Source organism: Canis aureus, chromosome 17, assembly GCF_053574225.1.
Source record: "Canis aureus isolate CA01 chromosome 17, VMU_Caureus_v.1.0, whole genome shotgun sequence".
NCBI classification, from domain to species: Eukaryota; Metazoa; Chordata; class Mammalia; order Carnivora; family Canidae; genus Canis; species Canis aureus.
The window spans coordinates 32,597,422-32,618,959 of NC_135627.1; the positions used below are offsets into that span (position 1 = coordinate 32,597,422).

General features: G+C 35.1%; 1 long non-coding RNA gene across 1 annotated transcript in view; it reads left to right on the forward strand.

The window, feature by feature from the left end:
* The first annotated feature begins 3,498 nt into the window (after positions 1 to 3,498).
* The window catches only part of LOC144287900 (uncharacterized), a 97,831-nt gene continuing 79,791 nt past the window's right edge, over positions 3,499 to 21,538 (forward strand). Inside the window, exon 1 of the long non-coding RNA XR_013355723.1 lies at positions 3,499 to 3,808. This is a non-coding gene — a long non-coding RNA (uncharacterized LOC144287900). The remainder of the gene's footprint in view (positions 3,809 to 21,538) is intronic.

Genomic DNA, 21,538 nt, shown 5'->3' on the forward strand with positions numbered 1-21,538 from the left:
CCTATGCTCAGAGAGGTATATCAATTCATGTAGTAGATTACAGTGAATGAGCCCATGGATGTCGGTATGATCCAAGTAGAAGAGCATGAAGCCAGGGTTCTACAAATGTCAGACAGTGGACAGAATTTTGGTTTCTGTCTTGACAATGCCTAGTAGATATCAGGGAAGGAAGTCATAATAGCTAGCATATGAGAGACTCATATAAACTGTCAAGGTGACATTCAACCTTATAGGACACAGACTGTAATAGGGCACTTGGATGACATGGTGACCTAGTTAGTACTTCCAAGGATGGTAGTGCTCACTAGGGTCCCAAAGGCATTTGTTTCTGTTTATATATAAAAGGTGGATGTGGTGATCTGGGACACTGTAAAACGGTGGTGGATGATTTTGAGATTTTATTTAGAGTTACTTGAGGTAATTTAAATATGATTATCATATTAAATGGTGTAGACTACAGAAACAGCCATCTTCTTTCACTGTTCTCTGGTCCATAACCTTTACAATATGACTTTTCAAAATCTCCAATCAAAAGGTAGTCTTTTTTTTTTTTTTTGTAACCATCTTCTTAATATATGGCTTTGTGATTTGTTTTGGCCAATAAGTGTAGTGGAAATAATAGTTTTTCAATTCCAATTGGAGTCCCAAAGAGATCTTGTATGCCATACTTTTTTTCTCTCTCTTGGAAACTCTGCCTCCATTTGCCCACAGTGCTAACTTTGCTGGAGGTGGCAGACTGTGTGCTTCAGAGCTGTGTCAGCCCTGTTGTCCTGGCTGATGCTCCGCATATGAGAAGTAGCCAAGCAGCAAAACCTTGGCTTTCCCACCCTAGCTGATTGAAAATACATTAGACAGTTAAGCTGAAACCCTGGATCTAGTTGCTCCCACCCAAGTTTCTGACCTTCAGAATCATGAGCTACATAAATGGTTATTGTTTTAAGCCACTCCATTTTGGGGGTTCTAGGGTGGGAGGAAGTTGGCTTTACAGCAATAGCTAAGTCAAACAGTAGGAATCACTTCTTAGAGATTCACATTCTTATATTTGAAAGATATTTCAGTGCCTCTGAATCTCTGACATTCAGTGCCTCTGAACCCAAATTTGTTTGTTTCTATACCTTGCATTTAAATATGCACATTATCTTTTTTTTTCTTTTCTCTCTTTCCCTTCTGTGAATGAGAAGTGTCACTGTTAGCAAAATATGCTGAATTCAGAGGCACTGACATATCTTTCAAATAGCATAATTTTGTTTACCCCTGGCCCTGTGTACTAGAAATTTTTATCTGCTATAAGGTAAAAAGAAATTGGGTAGGCAAATGTCTTGCTTAGGCCAAGAAGCCAGCTTTGAAAAGCCAAATGCTGAATATATGTATATTTTATGTATTAGTACATTTATTTTGCTGAAGCTTCCCTTCCTGAGGCAGAATTCAATTTTTTTTTTATTTGTAGAAGAGAAATTAAGTAAAAGTAATGATGGTGAGTGAAAAACATTCATTCATGTAGCAACATGTGATCCTTGTATGTACTCACAATTATTATTAGTAAAACACTGACTAAAACAAAAGGATGATAATTGAACAAATACCTTAAGCTCTTCTTTCTAATAATAGTAGTATTTTTTAATCTAGGGATTGAATTTGTGGCTTTTTGTGTTATATTCAAAGGTCTTGAAACTCCAAAAGAGACTAAGAACCACTGATTTAATACAAACTTTGTTTTTTATAATTTATTACTAGGTGTTCAAATAAATTTATCTTTTCCTATGTTGATATAGCTACATCTTTTGTGTAAAAAAGAAAGAAAATTTGACTACATCTTCCTGTTGTCAGCTGTTAAATAGTTGAGAAGGGACCTAAAATTGTTTTCACTCACCCACAGAGGCTATGCTGCCTCTCTGAATACAAACAAGATGAAGAATGACTTGTGAATATTGGTCATGTAGTCTGAAGGCACCAAGAACATACACAATGGAGAAGAAGGAAGACAGAAATAATGAAGTCCAAATGGTGGTAGTGATAGAAACACATTGAGGAGTAAGGAATGAAATATGTCAGCAGGTAGGAGACACAATTACCCATCTCTCTGCCTAATCTGAGATAAATAGGGGAAGTGCTCTGTAGGTCTCACTTATATCTTATTCAAGCTTTTTTTCTCAGCTAGACCCCAATCTGATTCAATGCTTGATTTCCCATTTAGAAAGTCAAAAGCATGGTTTTGCATTTTCATTCTCCTATGCCATTAGAAAAAGACACTCAAAAAATAAAAATAAAAAGACACCCAGATGAAGCTGGAAATATACTGGGAGTAAGGAACAAATGGAAAAGCGAACAGTGAGAGATGCAGAATTGGGCAGGGAAAGCCTTCACAAGGCATCGCTCACTAAAGGAATCCTGAACTGGGTAGAAATAGCTAAGTTCTACTCTCCTGTTATACTCAGTCACAGAAAGAAAGCTGTCTGAGAGGGTCTTGGCCTTGAGTTGAAAGCTGAGACAATCTGGAAATCCTGAAGGGCAAGTTCACTCTTGAGAGGGAATCTGAGTGATACACAGCTGCCACAGCCCCCTCCCATTTACACGAATGATGAATGCTTAGCCGTTCCTAAGAAGTCTGAAATAATGTGACAAGTTCACTAACAAATAAATTAATTGCCTTTCCCAAGGATAATTTAAAACATCAGAAAGGAAGTTTTTTCTTGTGTTTTTATACCCCATGATAGGCTGGAAAGGGGGAAATTTTTTAAGATACTATATGGCATAGTTGAAAAAGAATAGGATTTAAAAAAAAAAAAGAATAGGATTAAGTAGTTATGTGTTGTGACCCCTTCAGGTTCTAACCATTCTATCAGCAAATGTTTATTAAGACCTTACCGTGTCCTAGAGACCTCAGTAGGAAATGGAAATGTTGATATGGAAAGCACAATTCTGACAATGAACTTCAGTCTAACTGAGGTGACTTGATACTCAATAGTTACAAAACAAAGTGCTAAACACCCTAATGGGCATATAACCTCATTCTCCTTGCCATTATCCTTGTTAACATTGCCATGATCCTCAAGTGCTTGACATGTGGTACATTCCATTCTAAGTCCTTTAAATACATTATCTCATTTAAATCTCATATAAAAACCCTATCAGTTAGCCCAGAAACATTTGTTGAAAGAATAAATAAGAGGAAGGAAGAGGAGTTGGGGTGAGGGAGGTGAGGGAATGAAAGTGGGAGGGCAGGAGAACATGCCTCTGGCACTGCCAGAGTCCATCTACCCATAATTCCTTGTGACTGACGCATAATTTCCATATTGATAAGGAGAGTGTACAATAAGGACAAACTGTCAAAAATGAGGGAACAAGGTAGATCTTGAGGAATTTTGTGATTTCAGCTATGGCATTTAGCAATTTGTTGAAAATGATGCCTAGTTTCCTGCTTCTTCTCTTGAGTAATCTTACCATTACCAAGCTCTCAAGATTTTAATGGTTAGGTATAATGGGATGTCCACAGTGAAGGCATTAGAAAAAGGTGCTATATAGCACACCAAGTCTTCTACAGCATTCTACTCCTGCATTGGCAATACCTGTGAGCTTGTTAGAAATGCAAAGTATCCACTCCTAGCCCAGATTTGTTGAATCTGACTCTCTGAGGGTGGTGCTCAGGATGTCTGCATTTAACAAACTCTAAGTGATCTCATGCTCAGTAACTTTGAGAAGCTCAGTGCTAAACCGGAGCTATTGGCTGCCTGGTGGTCTGGCGGCCCATTTTCTTCTGCTGTCTAGGCACTGTGTCTGGTTGGTGAGGGGGTCCAGATAGAAATTGAAGGTAAGTGTCTAGAAGCATTTAAGGAATTAATCTGATAGATTTTTTTTTTTTTTTGGCTGGCTCTTATTTAAAATTTGGTTTTATATTTTGTAATGCCTTTTTAAATTTCACTTTTCTAAATACTTTTTACAATATTTTGCAAAAGTAACAATCTGTGATGAATTGGTCACACACACAAGTTGGTCCTTGATCACAGAAGTATGAGAAGCTTCCTATACCAAGCCATAAGGCTCTTTTAACTTTGTTACAGTTTGAGTGTCCTGTTTATAGAGGATATTAAATATTATACTTTGGGAAGGTAAATGTTAACTTATGTTTTGCACCTCGTATATGCCATTTTCATTCCCCACGGCCCCCTGATTTCCTGCTTTGGGGCCACTTGACAAATGAAGCCTATTTTTCCTGAGTGCTGTTGCTAGGAAGCAACTTACTTTGATATCGGCTTCTCACACTTCCCACTGACTTCACTGTTTTCCAGATGTGTTCAGACCTACAGATTAAACAATAGACGAAAGAGGCCAGAAGGAAGGCCTTTTACTGCAATATGTTTTGGTGGTGTTACCGTAAACAGTTTTTGAATCGGCCTATTGAAAGAGAGAAAAATATATGGTTAATTCTCACATTGTAAAATTACCAGAAGTATTTAATTTTCATGGAAACAAAATACCCCTTAAAAGTATCATTAGAAGTCTGAAAGTGCAATATAATACTTCAAAGCTTTCTTTGGGGAGCCTTTGTGGTTTATAGTTTTGAGGGGGAGTTTATAGTACTCGTCTGCTTTTGTTTAATAAAACAGACAATGAGCTGTTTTCAAGAAGAAGAATTTTCTCAATAGAAAATAAGTGAAATAATCTTTTACTTGTTACACACAAAAAATCCATAAGGGTGATCAAAAGATGTTTTAATGATGGAAGCTGACTCAAGTTGTTATGGCAGGCAACTAGAATCTGAAAGTACCTGGTTATGCATGTGTGTTTTATTTTCCTCCTCCCTTTTTTCAAGAGAGGGGGGAAAAAGTTGTCTTCCATCTGGTTTAATCACAGTGTTAAAATACCAACGTCAAGGAAAAGTATCTAATAAGGATAATTTCACATCTGTTTCAAGATGAGTGATATTTCACCTTAACAAGAAATGACGACAATCGTAGGCAAAAGTCTTTTAGAAGAAAAGAATATGATTGTACATTATCATAAATTGCTAAGGAATCTTTTAAATTGCTTTAGACTGTTATTTTTTTTAACTTGAATCACATTAGCTGGATTTATCTTTTCTTTCTTTTTCCACCTAAAGAGGAGAACATGGAATTGTGGTCACAGAGAGGGTTGGACATGGCCTTCGGTTACTTAACACTCTTCCCATTTGAGTAGCCTTTGCCTGTTGTCTGTGTAACAATTTCTCTTTTGTTTTGTGTTCTAATGCAAAAGAGAAAAAGGTATCTATCTTTCTTTGGAATAAAAGCTTTAAAAACCCGAATCTTTAAACAATAAGGATTGTATGAAAGGGTTTATTTTGCCCTTCTTTCTGTAGTGGGGAGCTATTTAAAAATCCCCCCATTCTCCTCATCATTATGTGTTTTGAAGGTGAAATTATGAAAAATCTACTTTGGCAACCAATGAGGAAGGCTTCAACCAGGATAACTCCATGGAAATGCATCTCTTAAACTAGTATAAACATTTAGTAAGTAGGCAAGCATTATTTCTGTTTTCTTTTGAGAGCAAATTATGGATTCTGAGGAATATTCTGTCCTGGACCCAACCTGTAAGGGACAAGAGAGCCTACTGAGGTGATTTCTTGCTGCCTTGTCCCAAACAGTAATCAAATGTGATGCTTTAGTGCTGCCTTTTTTTTTCTTCATAAAAGAAGTATTGATCCATCTTAAGCATCTAATAAATTCATTTCAACTGCATTCTATTCTGATTTTTTTAATCTGTAAATAAGTTAACCTGTAGATAAAAGTATCTTTGTGGCTATTTGTAATTATACTTGGTTATGAGTGTTGGGAAGGGTAATGCAAATCCGTTTAATACAATAAAATCAGAATTGGTGTGCATGGTGCCGTGATGTCTATATGCTACCCTGTACTTGACAAAATGGGGTTGTCTGTCTGAGAAAATGATGCTCCTGATCTGCGATCAATGTGTCCTTTTATTCCAAGTTTTACTTTTCAGAGACTTCAGTAAAAAGAGTTTACTTAAACAGAAAGCTGAATGCATAGAAGCAAGGTAGTGAGCTAATCCTGAGGATTTCCTTTAAATCTGGTATCCCTAAGTAAGTACCAGTATAAGCTACTACTATTAACACCAAGCATAAATTATACCAAATAGGTGTGTTGTAGCAGGTTATATAAATCAGCTATAATAAGAATGAGTAACTCTCTACACTTGAATTAGCGTTTAGAGTCTCCACTTCCTTGGGAACAGAAAACGATCGCTGAAGAAACAGCTTCATTTATAAAGCAGTAGTTAATGTATGCAGTGAAGTAGTAAGTCTGTAGTAAACCACATAATTAAAAATCTTCAGATTTATAAAATGCCAGAAAACCGAGAGTTACTGGGACTCTACTAGAATTACTCAGGTTTAACTAGACACAGTTGCCAGGTTAGAAATACTTTCCGAAAGAACTGAGAATGTGTGAAACTCACTGTAGCAGTATATTTATCAGGAGAAAGAGTCTAGATTCACAAAGATATCTTTGGCCAAAATTAGATTAAAAGTTACTGTACACAAGAGATCTTAAAAGGCTAATTGACTTAGGTTTACACTGTTAACAGTGGCAAATCTAAAAACCCAAAGCAACGTATCTTAGAAACCAACTCTCAGGAATGCTAGCCTTCTCTGAAACTCCTTATTACATGAATTTATCTTCATTTGGAGTCCTGTTTGTATGGAAGAAAATTATTTCTGATTTTTTTTTAAAAAAAAGGTTTTATTTATTTATTCATGAGAGACACAGAGAGAGGCAGACTCAGTCAGAGGGAGAAGCAGGCTCCCTGCGGGAAGCCGGATGTGGGACTCGATCCGGGGACTGCAGAACCAGGCCCTGAGCTGAAGGCAGGCAGTAAACTGCTGAGCCACCCGGGCTGCCCTATTTCTGATTTTTTTTTAAAGGTAGTAGTAGGTAGATCATTATGTAAGGAGGTAGATTATTATCCTATTCTGTTCAGTTGTTATTGTTTGTTGTTTTTTACTGGATAAAATAAACATATCAATTAAAGTATCTTTCTTATCTATATCTTCACTTGGAAGTAAAAAGTCCAAATTCAGAGTACTTGGTGAGAGAATACTCGGGTTATTTTTATGCTTGGCTATCCTAGAATAGTCACTCCATGAGGAAGTTTAGGATTTGTATAGGGGCAGGATTGCTGTATGACAAAGTACCCCAAACCTATCATGTGAAAGCAACATATGTTTATATTACCTTATATTTTTTGGAGATTGGGAATTCAGAGGTAGTAGCTTAACTGGCTTGGTGTTGCAGTCAGGATAGTATATGGAGCCGTGTAATCTGAGGCTTGACTGAGCGCGGGGCATCCATGCAAGGATGGCTCACTCACATGGTTGATGACAGAAGATTCTTCTCACTGGCAACTGACAGGAAGCTTTAGTTCCTCTTCACAGGGCTGCTTAAGAGTTACCATGATATGGTGACTGGCTTCCTTCCCTCAAGGCAAGAGATCCAAGCCAAAGGCAACAAGAAGAAAGCCATAATGCCTTTTAAAACCCAGTCTCAAAAGCCTATATCATCATCTGCCACATTCTAGGGGAGAGGAAGGAATTAATCTCTACCTCCTAAGAGAGAAGTGTCCATAAATTTTAGGTTACACTTTAGCATCACCACACATGATAATTAGCTGGCACTGATTGTTGCCTGGAGAAATTGATCTTGAGATATGGGAAGCATACTGAGATGACCACATGAAAATACCAAGATCTAGAAGCCAAGAATTAACAAAAGCCTTGAGATAAAAATATATACATATAGCAGACATGGTGAGGTGGTGGTCTGGCAACCACTGATCTACTTTCCATCATTATAATGTTGCTTTTTCTGGAATTTCCTATAAATGGAAACGTATACTATATAGTCTTTGATCTGTGTTCTTTAACTTCACATAATGGTTTAGGATTCATCCATGGTGTTGGATGTGTCAGTAATGTTTTCCTCTTAAATTGCTAATTAGTAATCCATTGTATAGATAAAGCATAATTTGTTTAATCACCAGTTGAACATTTGGTTATTTTCACTTCAGGGTTATTATCAATTAATCTCCTATGAATAGTTGAAAATGACTTTTCCATTGAACATGTGTTTTTATTTCCCTTACATAAATATCTGAGAATAGAGTTGCTGGGGTTTATGGTGAGCATATAATTAACGTTAAAAAAAAAAAAAAAAAAGCTCAAAACTTTAAAACAAACTGTTCTCCAAAGTGACTAACATTTTTCATTCTCAGCAACGTATGAAAATTCCTGTTGCCCCATATCTGTGCTAGCATTTGATATTAACAGTGTATTTTAATTTGGCCATTCTAGGATGTTTTAATTTGTATTTTTTCATATAACCAATGATAACATATTCATGTGTGTATTTTGTTTGCTAAGGCTGCCATAAGGTACCACCACCTGGGTGGCTTAAACAACATAAATTTATTTTCTTAAAATTCTGGAGGCTAGAAATGCAAGACCAAGATATCTACATGGTTGGTTTCTTCTGAGGCCTCTCTCCTTGGCTTACAGATAGATGTCTCTTTTCTGTCTTCACATGGTCTTCTCTCTGTGACCTAATCTCTTTTTACAAGAAGACTATGTTGTGCCCAAGATTGCAAATCCAAGAAACCACCAAGGAGCCAACACTGATGCAAACACACGAAGGTTTATTAATAAGCTCGAGCTTGGGTCCAAGTATACCTGATACAGCGGAGCAGGGACTTGGACCCTGAGGTGGGTTCCAGCTGAGTTTTATGGGCTGGTCTAGGGGACCTCCAGAAGGGGTGGAGGAATTTCTCAAATTCTGTTTACATTCTGATATGGGGCTTTCAAGGGCATTAAGCTCTGTTTTCATTCTGATGTGGGACTTTCTGCCACTGGTGGTGAGCTCTGTTTTCATTCTAAGATGGGGCTTTCAAGGGCGTTAAGCTGTTTTTTTTTTTTTCCTGTAACTGACATAAGGTAAAGTTCAGCTCTTATTCACAGCGGCCTGAAATGGCTGTACTTGTGCTTAGCTGAACTTAAGGTGGAATGGCCTTAATTTTCTCGGCCTCCACAGACTACTCAAATTTGATTAGGACCCAAATGACCCTAATAACCTTATCTTAATTATCTCTTTAAAGATCCTATCTCTAAATTCAGGGACAATCTGAGGTATTGGGAGTTAGGATTTCAACACAGAATGGAGGTGAGTCATCACACAATTCAACTCCTAATAATGTGCCTATTTGCCATTAACATATAATATTTGATGAAATGTCTATTCAAATATTTTGCTTATTGGATTTTCAAAAGTTATAGGAGTTATTCACATACTCTAGATACAAGTTCTTTATTATCTGTAAGTATTGTGAATGTTTCTTTTAGTCTATGACTTGGCTCCCCACTTCTATAATTATGCCTTTTAGAGAAAAAAGGTTTTCAATTTTAATAACCTTGAATTTGACCGTTTGTGTATATGTGTGGTTTGTTCTTTTTGTGTCCTATCAAATCTTTCTCTATCCTAGGTTGCAAATATTTTCTCTCTTTTTTTTTTTTTTTTTCTGGAAGTTTTCTACTTTTAGTTCTTATGACTATATTATCAATTTATTAATGTGAGGTAAGGACTAAAGCTTTTTAAAAATATATATATAGATTTATTTCAATTTATTTCAGTATCCTTGTTGAAAACACTATTTCTCCATTGAATTGCATAGTGAACTTTGAAAATTGATGACATGTGTGGGTTTTCAGTACAGTGTTGCTGTAAATTTGCACTAAGTCTTAAAATTAGAAAGTATGGATATTCCAACTTTATTCGTCTCATGGAAAATGTTTTGGCTATCCTAGGTTCTTATAATTCCATATAATTTTAGACTCAGCTTAACAATTTCCACAAAAAATGCCTGCCGGGATTTTAGGTAATATTCTGTTGAATCTATATATCAATTTGTGGAGAATTAACATCTTTATAGAGTATTCCAATCCATTACCGTGATATACCTTTCCATTTATTTAGGTCTTCTCTGACTTCATTTAGCACCATCTTATTCTGTGTGCAGATATTTTTCACGTTTTATTATTTTCAACTCTAAATGTTACAAAGTTTTAATATTATAAGTGATAGTTTAAAATTTTTAATTTCCATTTGTTACTGGTATATAGAAATACAATTGACTTGTATATTAGCCTTTTATCTTTCAACTTTGATAGATTATTCATTAATATCTTTGTGGATACCTTTGAAATTTCCATGTTGAAAAGTTTTGGAATAAAGCCAGTTTTACTTCTTCTACCTTTTATATATTTATGTTGGTTTATGGCACTCATAAGATGCCCAGTGAATCTTGAGTACAAGTAATGCACTTAAGTATACTTCTCTGATTTTAGAAGGAACAATTTTTATACCATTGAGAATATATAATGGTATCAGTGTGGATAAATTCTCTTTGTCATGAATGCATATTGAATGCGTACACTCTTTCTGCATCTACTGATAGGATTGTTTTTTTTCTCTTTTAATTTGTTAATATGGATTCCTACATTATTGGATTTTTATTAAAATTTTTTTAAATTCCAGTATAACATACAATGTTAGTTTCGGTTGTACCATATAGTGATTCAGTATCCCATACATTACTCTGTGCTCATCATGATTAAGTGTACTTTAATCCCCTTCACTTATTTCATCCATCACCCCACCCACCTCTCTCTGGTAACCATCAATTGTCTATATTTAAGAGTCTGTTTTTTTGTTTTTTTTTCCCCCTTGTTATTGTTTCTTAAATTCCACATATGAGTGAAATCAAATCATATGATGTTTGTCTTTCTCTGATTCATTTCACTTAGCATTATATTCTCTAGATCCATCCATGTTGTTACAAATGGCAAGATTTCATTTTCATTTTTTATCGCTGAGTATTATTCCATGTGTATACATACCATCTGTTTATCCATTCATCTCTTGATAGACACTTGGGCTGCTTCCATATTTTGGCTATTGTAAATAATGCTGCAATAAACATGGGGGCGCATATATCATTAGTGTTTTTGGATTCTTTGGATAAATACCCAGTAGTGGAATAACTAGATCATAGGATATTCTATTTTTAATTTCTTGAGGAACCTTCATCCTGTTTTCCATAGTGGCTGCTGCAGTGTGCATTCCCACCAACAGTGCAAGATTCCTTTTTCTCCATATCTTCCCTAACATCTGCTATTGCTTGTGTTTTTTATTTTAACCATTCTGATAGATGTGAGCTGATATCTCATTGTGATTTGATTTGCATTTCCCTGATAAGTGATGTCAAACATCTTTTCATGTGTCCTTTGGCCATCTGTATGTCTTCTTTGGGGAAATGTCTGTTCGTGTCTTCTGCCCATTTTTAAATTAGATTATTATTTTTTTGGGGGGTGGTGTTGTATAAGTTCTTTATATATATATATATATATATATATATATATATATATATATATATATATCAGAGATGTCATTTGTAAATATCTTCTCCCATTTAGTAAGTTGCCTTTCAGCTTTGTTGATCATTTCCTTTGCTGTGCTTTTTATTTTGATGTAGTCCCAATAGTTTGTTTTAGTTTCCTTTGCCTCAGGAGACATATCTAGGATTTTTATGGTTTCAGCTCTTACATTCAAATCCTTAATCCATTTTGAGTTTACTTTTATGTATGGTGTAAGGAAGTGGTCAACTTTCATTCTCCTGAATGTTGTTGTCCATTTTTCCCAATACCATTTGTTGAAGAGACTGCCTTTTTTCCTGTTGTATATTTTGTATATTCTTGTCTCTTTTTCCAAAGATTAATTGACCATATTATTATGGATTTATTTCTGGGCTGTATATTTTGTTCTATTGATCTATTTTTGTGTCAGTACCATACTGTTTGGATTACTGCAGCTTTATAGTATATCTTGAAATCTGGGATTGTCGTACTTTCAGTTGTGTTCTTCCCTTTCAAGATTGCTTAGGCTAACAATAGCCAAACTGTGGAAGGAACCTCGGTGTCCAACGAAAGATGAATGGATAAAGAAGATGTGGTTTATGTATACAATGGAATATTCCTCAGCCATTAGAAACGACAAATATCCACCATTTGCTTTAACGTGGATAGAACTGGAGGGTATTATGCTGAGTGAAGTAAGTCAATCGGAGAAGGACAAACATATGTTCTCATTCATTTGGGGAATATAAATAATAGTGAAAGGGAATATAAGGGAAGGGAGAAGAAATGTGTGGGAAATATCAGAAAGGGAGACAGAACATAAAGACTCATAACTCTGGGAAATGAACTAGGGGTGGTGGAAGGGGAGGAGGGCGGGGGGTGGGGGTGAATGGGCGACGGGCACTGAGGGGGGCACTTGACGGGATGAGCACTGGGTGTTATTCTGTATGTTGGTAAATTGAACACCAATAAAAAATAAATTTATTCTAAAAAAAAAAAGATTGCTTAGGCTATTTTGGGTCTTTTGTGTTTCCATACAAATTTTAGAATGGTTTGTTCTAGTTCTATGAAAAATGTTGTTGGTAATTTGATTGGGATTGCATTAAATCAGATTGCTTTGGGTAAATGAATGAACATTTTAACAATATTTGTTCTCCCAATCCGTGAGCATAGAATATCTTTCCATTTGTGTCATCTTCAATTTCTTTCATTAGTGTTTTATAGTTTCAGAGTGTAGGTCTTTTACCTCCTTTGTTGAGTTCATTCTTAGGTATTTTATTCTTTTTGGTACAATTGTAAATGAGATTGTTTTCTTGATTTCTCTTTCTGCTACTTTATTATTAGTACATAGAAATGCAACAGAATTCAGTGCATTGTTTTTTATATCCTGTGACTTTACTGAATTCATTTATTCTAGCAATTTTTTGGTGGTCTTTCAGGTTTTCTCGATATAGGATCATGTCATCTACAAATAGTGAAACTTACTTTTTCCTTACCAGTTTGGATGCCTTTTATTTGTCTTACTGCTGTGGCAAGGACTTCTAGTCCTATGTTGAATGGAAGTAGTGAGAGTGAACATCCTTGTCTTGTTCCTGGTTTTAGGGAAGTAGCTCTCAGTTTCTCACCATTGAGTAAGGTGTTGGCTGTCAGCATTTTTTTTAAAATATGTCTTTATAGTGTTGAGGTATGCTTCCTCAATCTACTTTGTTGAGGGTTTTTATCAAGAATGTATGTATTTTGTCAAATGTTTTTCTGCATTTCTGGGATGATATCGTTTTTATCCCTTCTCTTGTTAATGTGGTATATCATGTTGATTTGTGAATATTGAATTACCCTGCATCCCAGGAATAAATCCCACTTGATTGTGGGAAGTGATTTTTTTTTTTAAGTATTGTTGGATATAGCTTGGTAATATTTTGCTAAGAATTTTTGCATCTATGTTTATCAAGATATTGGCCTATAATCCTTTTTTGTGTTTGTGCCTTTATCTTCTTTATTTTATTTGTGTGTAAAGGGTAATGCTAGCCTCATAGAATGAACTTGGAAGCTTTCCTTCCTCTTCTAGTTCTTGGGATAGTTTGAGAAGAATAGATATTAACTCTTCTTTAAATGTTTGGTAAAATTCACCTGTGAATCCATTTATCCTGGACTTTGGAGAGTGGTGGTGGTTGTTGTTGTTTTTACTGATTCAGTTTCCTTGCTGGTTATTGGTTATTGGTCTGTTCCGATTTTCTATTTATTCCTGATTCAGTTTTGGAAACTTATGTTTTTAGAAATTCATCCATTTCTTCTGGGTTGTCCAATTGATTGGCATTTAATTTTTCATAATATTTTCTTATAATGCTTTGCATTTCTGTGGTGTTAGTTATTTCCTCTTTCTGATATTGTCTGTCTTTACTTTTATTTTTTTGATGAGTCTGGCTAAAGGTTTATTGTGGTTTTTTGTTTTGTTTTTTTTTTTTTTAATCTTTTAAAAGAACCAGCTCCCAGGGTGCCTGAGTGTTTCAGTTGGTTAAGCTACCAACTCTTGATTTTGGGCTCATTATGGATCTCGGGGTCCTGGGGCCCTGTGTCAGGCATTATTCTCAGCAGGGAGTCTGCTTGAGGATTTCTCTCCCTCTCCCTACCCCCCTCAAATAAATAAATAAATCAAAGAAGGAGAAGAAAAAGGAGGACAACCAGCAGAACAACCAGCAGAACCAGCTCTTGGTTTCATCGATGTATTTCATTGCTTTTTTTTTTTTTTCCTTCTATTTCAGTTTGATTTTTTTTTTTTTCCCCATTCTAATCTTTATTTCTTTCCTTGTACTGGCCTGGGGCTTTGTTTGTTGTTGTTCTTCAACTTTTTTAGTTGTAAAGGTAGGTTATTTAGTTGTTTCTTGCTTGTTGAGGTAAATTTGTATTTCTGTAATCTTTCCTCTTAGAATAGCATTTGCTGCATTCCAAAGACTTTGGACTGGAATTTTCATTTTAATTTGTCTGCATGTAGTGTTTTGATTTTTCTCTTTGATTTCATGGTTGACCCGCTCTTTTTTTTTTTTTTTTTTTGGTAGCATATTAGCCCACATGTATTTGTGTTTTTTACAGATTTTTTTCTTGTGATTTCTAGTTTCATACTGTTGTGGTGAGTGAAGATACATGATATAATTTTCAGTCTTCTTGAATTCATTGAGACTTATTTTATGGCCTAACATGAGATCTCTTCTTGAGAATGTTCTATGTGCAGTTGAAATGAATGTGCATTCTGTTATTTTTCAATGGAATGTTTTGAATATTATCTGTTAGGTCCATCTGATACAGTGCATCATTCAAAGCCACTTGTTGATTTCAGGTTTTTTTGTTTGTTTGTTTGGTTTTGTTTTTTTGTTTTTGGTTTGGATAATCTATCTATTGATGTGTCATGTTAAAGTCCTATACTATTATTTTATTCCTATCAATTTCTTCCTTTATTTATGTTAGTAGTCATTTTATGTATATCAGTGCACTCCTGTGTGTTTGGTGCATAGATATTTAAAATTTATATTCTCTTTTTGGATTGTTCCTTTTATCATTATGTAGTCTCCTTCTTTGCCTCTTGGTATAGTTTTTGATTTATAGTCTATTTTGTCTAAGTATTGCCATGCCAGCTTACTCTCTGATTCCATTTTCCTTTCACTTTTGGTCTACATGTGTCTTTAGGTCTGAAGTGAGTTTCTTTCACTTCAATTTTGAAACTATTTTACTTTACACATTGTGAGATTTTTTGTTTGTTTTGCTTATAGTATGCAGTTAAGTTACTTGGAATTAGTTGAGTCATTTGGACTCATTACATTTTGTTAGGAAGGAATAAAGATGTCTTCTATATAGTGGTAATATACTCCCATTACTAAGGCAGTACATTGTAACAGCTCTACCCAATGCTCCAGGCATTTTGATGTCTATCCATTCTGGTGTGTGGGGTTCCAAAAATTTCTCAGTCTTATGTGAGCTTCAGAAATTATTCTGCCAATGTTTTTCCATAGTAGTTTTCCTTTCCTTTCACATGAATAAATCAGTACTAAGCCAAAGATTTGAGAGAATCCCTCTGCAGGTCTGTAGTGCTTTCCTTATATGGAGCTGCTTTTCTGATACTGGCCTTCATTAGGCAAAAAATGAGGTTCTTTTGAGTTCCTCTTCACTGCACCTACAGCCTGGAAATTGTTTCTAGGTATACTGGAGCATAGATAGGGTTTAATCTCCTTTGTTTCCATCTTTTTAGGAATCACAATCTGGACCTATTACCAATATCTAAGATGAATTTTTCACTTATTTTATCTAGTTTTCCAGTTATTTAAGGTAGGAAGTTGAATTAGGTCCTTATTTTTGTATCTTGGCCCTAGTAGATGTTACAAATGAAGAGTATTTAAATAAAGTCTGTTATAAATGCCATAATTTTATTGATTTTTATCTTGTTCCAAATGTTGGATATTTAAGTGATTTCTGATTTATCAAAACTCTTGCTTTAATTTTAAAAATCATTGTACATAAATGTTTGAATTAGTGACTATTTTGTTGGCCTAATTTTCCTAGAAGGGAAATTATTAGATGAAAAACTTGAATACTTTTTATGCTTTTTTAATGTCTTTTTTATGCTCATATGGAGCAAATTCTTTCTTAGGAAGCACATGCTAATTTATTGAAATTCCTACTTATACTGATAGCTAACATTTATGGAGGTATTAATATGTCTCAGACAAATTAACACTGTTATATGCATGTTCACAAATACTAATTTGTTTCATCCTCAAAATGGTTTAGTGGAACTACAAGGCTCATTTTAAAGAAGAGGAAACTAAGATTTAGACACTTAAAACCAAGATTTTAAGTAAAAGCTGGTAAATGGTGGGTTGAGAATTCAAACAAAGGGCATTGAGGCTACAGTCTCCACTCTAACTTCTACATTATTCTATCTCCTTACAAGCATATCTATCATTTAAAATTCTAGCAAATTACCCACAAAATGATGTGCCATTCTTTCAATTTGATTACTGGTAGAATAAAGAATTTGGGTATTTTAGGCATTTTATTTTTTTATAAACTACCTATGTATGTCTTTTGTATGTCTTATCTATTTAAAGATAATAGGACATCTGAAGACATTATGGGGCCATGAACTTGTAGGAATCATATAAACAGAATTCACTGAGCCAGAACAGTAAAAATGACCAAAGATCCTGGAAACTTAAGTTACTTTGCAGATAGTTGGTGAAATGCCAGCTTTGGTCACTAGGGTCATTTCTACAGTGAAGAGTACCTAAGAAGACTCTCTCTTCCTAGTTAGTAACAAGTTTGTGGAGGCATAGCAAAGAAGAAAATGAAAGCTTTTCAAATGCCCTAAGAGTTAATGGCTTCAACAAGAACTTGCAGTAGTATCAAGGGAGCCAACATCACTCTTCTTTAAATAGGAAAACCTTTAATTTGAGTATTATTTGTTCAGTAGGTAACCAACATCATTCTAAAATTAGTTTAAAGCTATATTTATAGTGCATTTTGACAATTATAAGCTGTTCATTTTAGCTTAAAGATAGTTTTGAAGACAACATTAAAATATTTCAGATTCCTTTCAGAATCTTTTCTCAGTATGAATATGGTAGGGAAAAGAATTATTATAAATGCTTTTACATTACATAGAACTAGTAAAAATACGCAGTTATAATTCTTAAGGCAGTTTTATTCTATCATAGCAATTCTTAACACTTTTTAAAAAAAGTCTTAAAAATATATGTGCAAAGTCCATAATTTCATATGTGAAGTTAATACAAAATACTAGAAAACCAAAACAGGTTTTTATTTTTGTGAATCTGTATATTCAAGATATCTCACTATTGATTAGGATAGTCTAGCTTACTCAAATGTGAATTCCACATCAGTGGTTTAACCTGCCAGTTAGCATCCAGCCTGACAGAGTAGATTCTAAGGACTTAGCAAGGAATGTGAACATGAATTCTGGAACCAGATAATTAGACCTCAAATCCTAACTTTGTCACTATAGCTATGTGGACTGAGATCTCTCTGTCTCAGTTTCTGTTGATAAAAATAGATGACCAATGGTGAGGAATTTCCATCTTGGATGACTTGAAACATCTCTAAAGCCTCTTTAAACTCAAGAGAAATAAGGGATATTTTCAAGTGGAAAAGGTATTAATGTTATACAAGTTTCATAAAGTGATTAAGGGAATGGCTCTATTTCATCTCCCTGGAAGAGTTGTATTTGGAGTTGGCTCAGCATGTTCCTTGAGTTTGGTTGAAACCTTTTTTTTTGGTAAAAATCTTCAAGCCTTGTTTCTTACTTTGAGAAAAAAATTTGAATTACTGAGTCTGTTTCTCTTAAAAACACTAAAGGTGTAAAGTGTGTTAACAATCCCTACTCTTACGATCCATTGAGAGGCATTATTTTCTAAAATGAGCAACTTTTTACTCTTTGAACTTATAAATTAAATGTAGTTCCACTATATGTGGTGAGTCTATTTTATCTTTCAAGATCTTGTTGTCTTTGGATATCAATATTTGGATTATTTGTCTAGATGTGGATCACTTTGTATATACTCTACTGGAGCAAGTTGATTTTTTTTTTTGTGATGTGTAGATTAATGTTTATTATATTTGGAGAGTTTTCATTGATGCTTTCTTTCTGTGTAACACCTTTCTGTTACACTCATTTTATACAGATGTTGGTGATCTTAATGATGTCTCAAAGTTTTTTGAACCTGTGTTCATCTTTTCTTACTACATTTTTCTTTCACCACATTGGATAATCTCTAGATTCTTTTCCCCCTTCCAGTTTGCAGATTCTTTTTTTCTGCCAGGTCAAACCTACTTCTGAGTCCACATTAGCAAATAAATGTTTCACTTCAGTTATTGTACATTTCAACTCTAGAATGTCCTTTTTTGGTAATTTCTATATGTTTATTATTCTGCATTTGAATTTTACTTTTTTTTTCTTAAGGAATGATTTCCATTAGTTTTTTGTACATACTTATAGTAGCTCATTTGAAATCTTTTTCTAAACCCAATATATGGGATTCCTCAAGACTATTACCGATTGCCTTATGTGTAGCTCACACCTTCTGTTTTTTACATGTCTTTTTTTTTTTTTTCATAAGTAGACATTTTATACAATGCCTATAATTTCTGATTTTCACCCTGGGACTTGTTATTCTTGCTTGGTTCTATTTGTTTAGCACATTGCTTGGATTAATTCTATGAAGTCCATTTCTCAAGTGTGCAACCTCTTATGTCAGTGCTTAGACTTTTATTCTCAATTTTTAAGCTTGGAATCCAAGAAGTTGCTCCTGGGTCAGCATAGGTTAGTCTTCATTCTGTGACTGATTAAGGATTGTGATTAAGCCTCTTGAGCCAGTAAGACTTCTACCCATTTTAGGGATATTTCAAATCTGCAGTGCTTTTAGCCAGGGATTAACAGTTCAGTTGCTTCAAAGTGGATGTACCCTAGTTTATATGTACAGCCTTCCAGACTACTAGGGATGAACGATGCCTTTTTCCCCCTTATGTCCTTCTTTGTCAAGTTTCTGGTGGGTCTGCTGTTTGTTTGATGCTACCAGTATCTAATTGCTTCTTTAATTGTATATTGCTATGACCTCTATTGGACAGAGTAAGCTTGTATGAAGGAGCTCCTATACTCTCTGTTCCAAATTAAGTTATCCCCCTTAGTGCTTTAGAGTTACCAGTCCTCAAGTCTTGCTCCTCTCCTCCCCAAGCAGAAGTTCTGTGCACAGTGGCTGTAGAAGGGGAGTAGAATAGGGTCTGTTTCCCCCAGAGTGATTTTTTTTTTTGTCCTAAGAGGGAAGTTGGGACAATGGTAGTCCCCATTTCTTTTGAGTTTACCTAACTGACATAGAATCTCTGTCCTATGAGCCGATGCTGTGGTTGGGAGGTGAGGCAGAGGCAATAGAAGCCCTAAGTCTCTTTGTTCTGGTATTCTGAGTCTGACCAGGATAGAGCCTTTACCTGCAAGTGAAGTAGAGTAGGATTGGGAGACTTTATCTTCTTGACTGTACCCTCCTGGAATACAGCTTATGAAACTTAGACTTTAGGGTTGGCTTTGAGGGTACTCTTCCAGAGTAAAACCATTGCCTTCTAATTGGGAGAGGGGCAGAAGAAGGAACAAGTGAGCCAGCCTCTTCTTGGCCCTAACAGATAAATCTTTTGGAAAAATGAGTAGGAAGTAGGATATGGGTGATGGAAGTGGTTTCTGGCTTAAATGCCACCAATCAACACTGTTCTTACTAATACTCTATAAATATATTTAAATTAATGCTTTTCAATTAATTACCTAATCTTAGGTCAATTTCCAGAGATTTTTAAATCCTTTTAGTTTGGTAATTTTCACCAGTTTCATGATTATTTTGCTCAAGAGTGCAAGCTCACACAGCCCCAATCTCCTGTCCTTTGCAATTTTCTCCACCTGATGCTTGATCCCAAGGCTGGGAATTAGAACATTCCTTTCTGACCTCTCTTTTGAACCAGCTTGCATCTTCCCTAACTAAATCACGCCCCATAATCTGAAGAGTTATTACAGCCTCCTTTCCTGTGACATGTCTCTCTCTTTTTTTTTTTTTTAATTTTTATTTATTTATGATAGTGACACAGAGAGAGAGAGAGAGAGAGAGAGGAGAGAGAGGCAGAGACATAGGCAGAGGGAGAAGCAGGCTCCATGCACCAGGAGCCCGACGTGGGACTCGATCCCGGGTCTCCAGGACCACGCCCTGGGCCAAAGGCAGGCACTAAACCGCTGCACCACCCAGGGATCCCAATGTCTCTTATGATAAAATCATATAAACAGAATCTTTTAGAATTAAAAACAAAACCCTTTAGAAGACCAAAAATAATCATTAAAAAAAAAACCCTTTCTTACAATAAATTCGTTTTTCAAGGTGACCACCATAATCTGAATTTAGAAAGTCCAAATTGACTTAATCTTGGCAAGGATGTTGTTGCTCTAGACCAGTATATAACTTTCTCATAAAGTAATAAAATGCTTTCATGTAACAAATGGAGGGCATCATCATTTAAAGGGAATTAAATTTTAAACATTAGACACAGCATAACAATGGTATCTACTTAGATAAAAGGCAGATTAATTTTAGGTGATGGGGAGTGAAAGAGTTTTGAAATGAATTGTGACAGAAGGGAGTAGATGACTCACTTTTGATGCTCCAAATCTATAAAAAGCCCAGCTCCTGACTCAGCTGGCTGAGCATCAACAGATTGGTGACTAAGGAGCAATCAGTAGAGGAAGCTGGTGATGCAGATTGACTTAAAAAGAAGTAAGCTGACCCATGTCATGAAATGACAGGTCATCTGTTTTTAAAACCACTGTTTTTACTAGCAATGCTAGCATTTTCCCAGCCATCTAAAGTTGCAAATCACTTAAATGTTCTTATTCTATAATATTTTGAAGCATACTGAAATGTATATATTCAGTAAAAAGCATATGTACAAACTTAACCATCACATTCAAATAATCTTTAATATTAGTTTTTTTTTTGTTTTTTTTTTGTTTTTTTTTTTTTTAGATTTTATTTATTTTAGAGAGTGCATGCTAGCAGGAGAGAGTGTGAAAGTGCAGGGGGGGAGGGGCAGAGCAAGATGGAAAGAGTATCAAGCAGACTTCGTGCTGAGTACAGAGCCCAGTGTGGGGCTTGATCATAAGTCCCTGAGCCAAAATCAAGGGTTGGCCACTTAACTAACTGTGCAACCCAGGTGCCCCAATTAGTTCTGCATATACTTTTGGGCTACCCCCACAACTAAAGAAATTCCTAAATTTTATTTTTGTTATTCATTTTCCTTTTAGAATTTCTCATGTTTGCATTTTACCGAAATGGAAACTTATTATATGTAGTTTTTTCTAGGACTTATAAAAATTTTAACTGAACATTATTTTTAATTTTCATCCATGTTGTGGGTAGCTATACTTCATTTATTTTTTAAAACTCAGTTTTTTTGAGCTAAAATGTGCATACCATGAAATTCACTTGTTAAAAGTATACAATTCACTTAGTAAATTCCTAGGTTTGCACAGCCAGCATCACTAATTCCAGAACATAT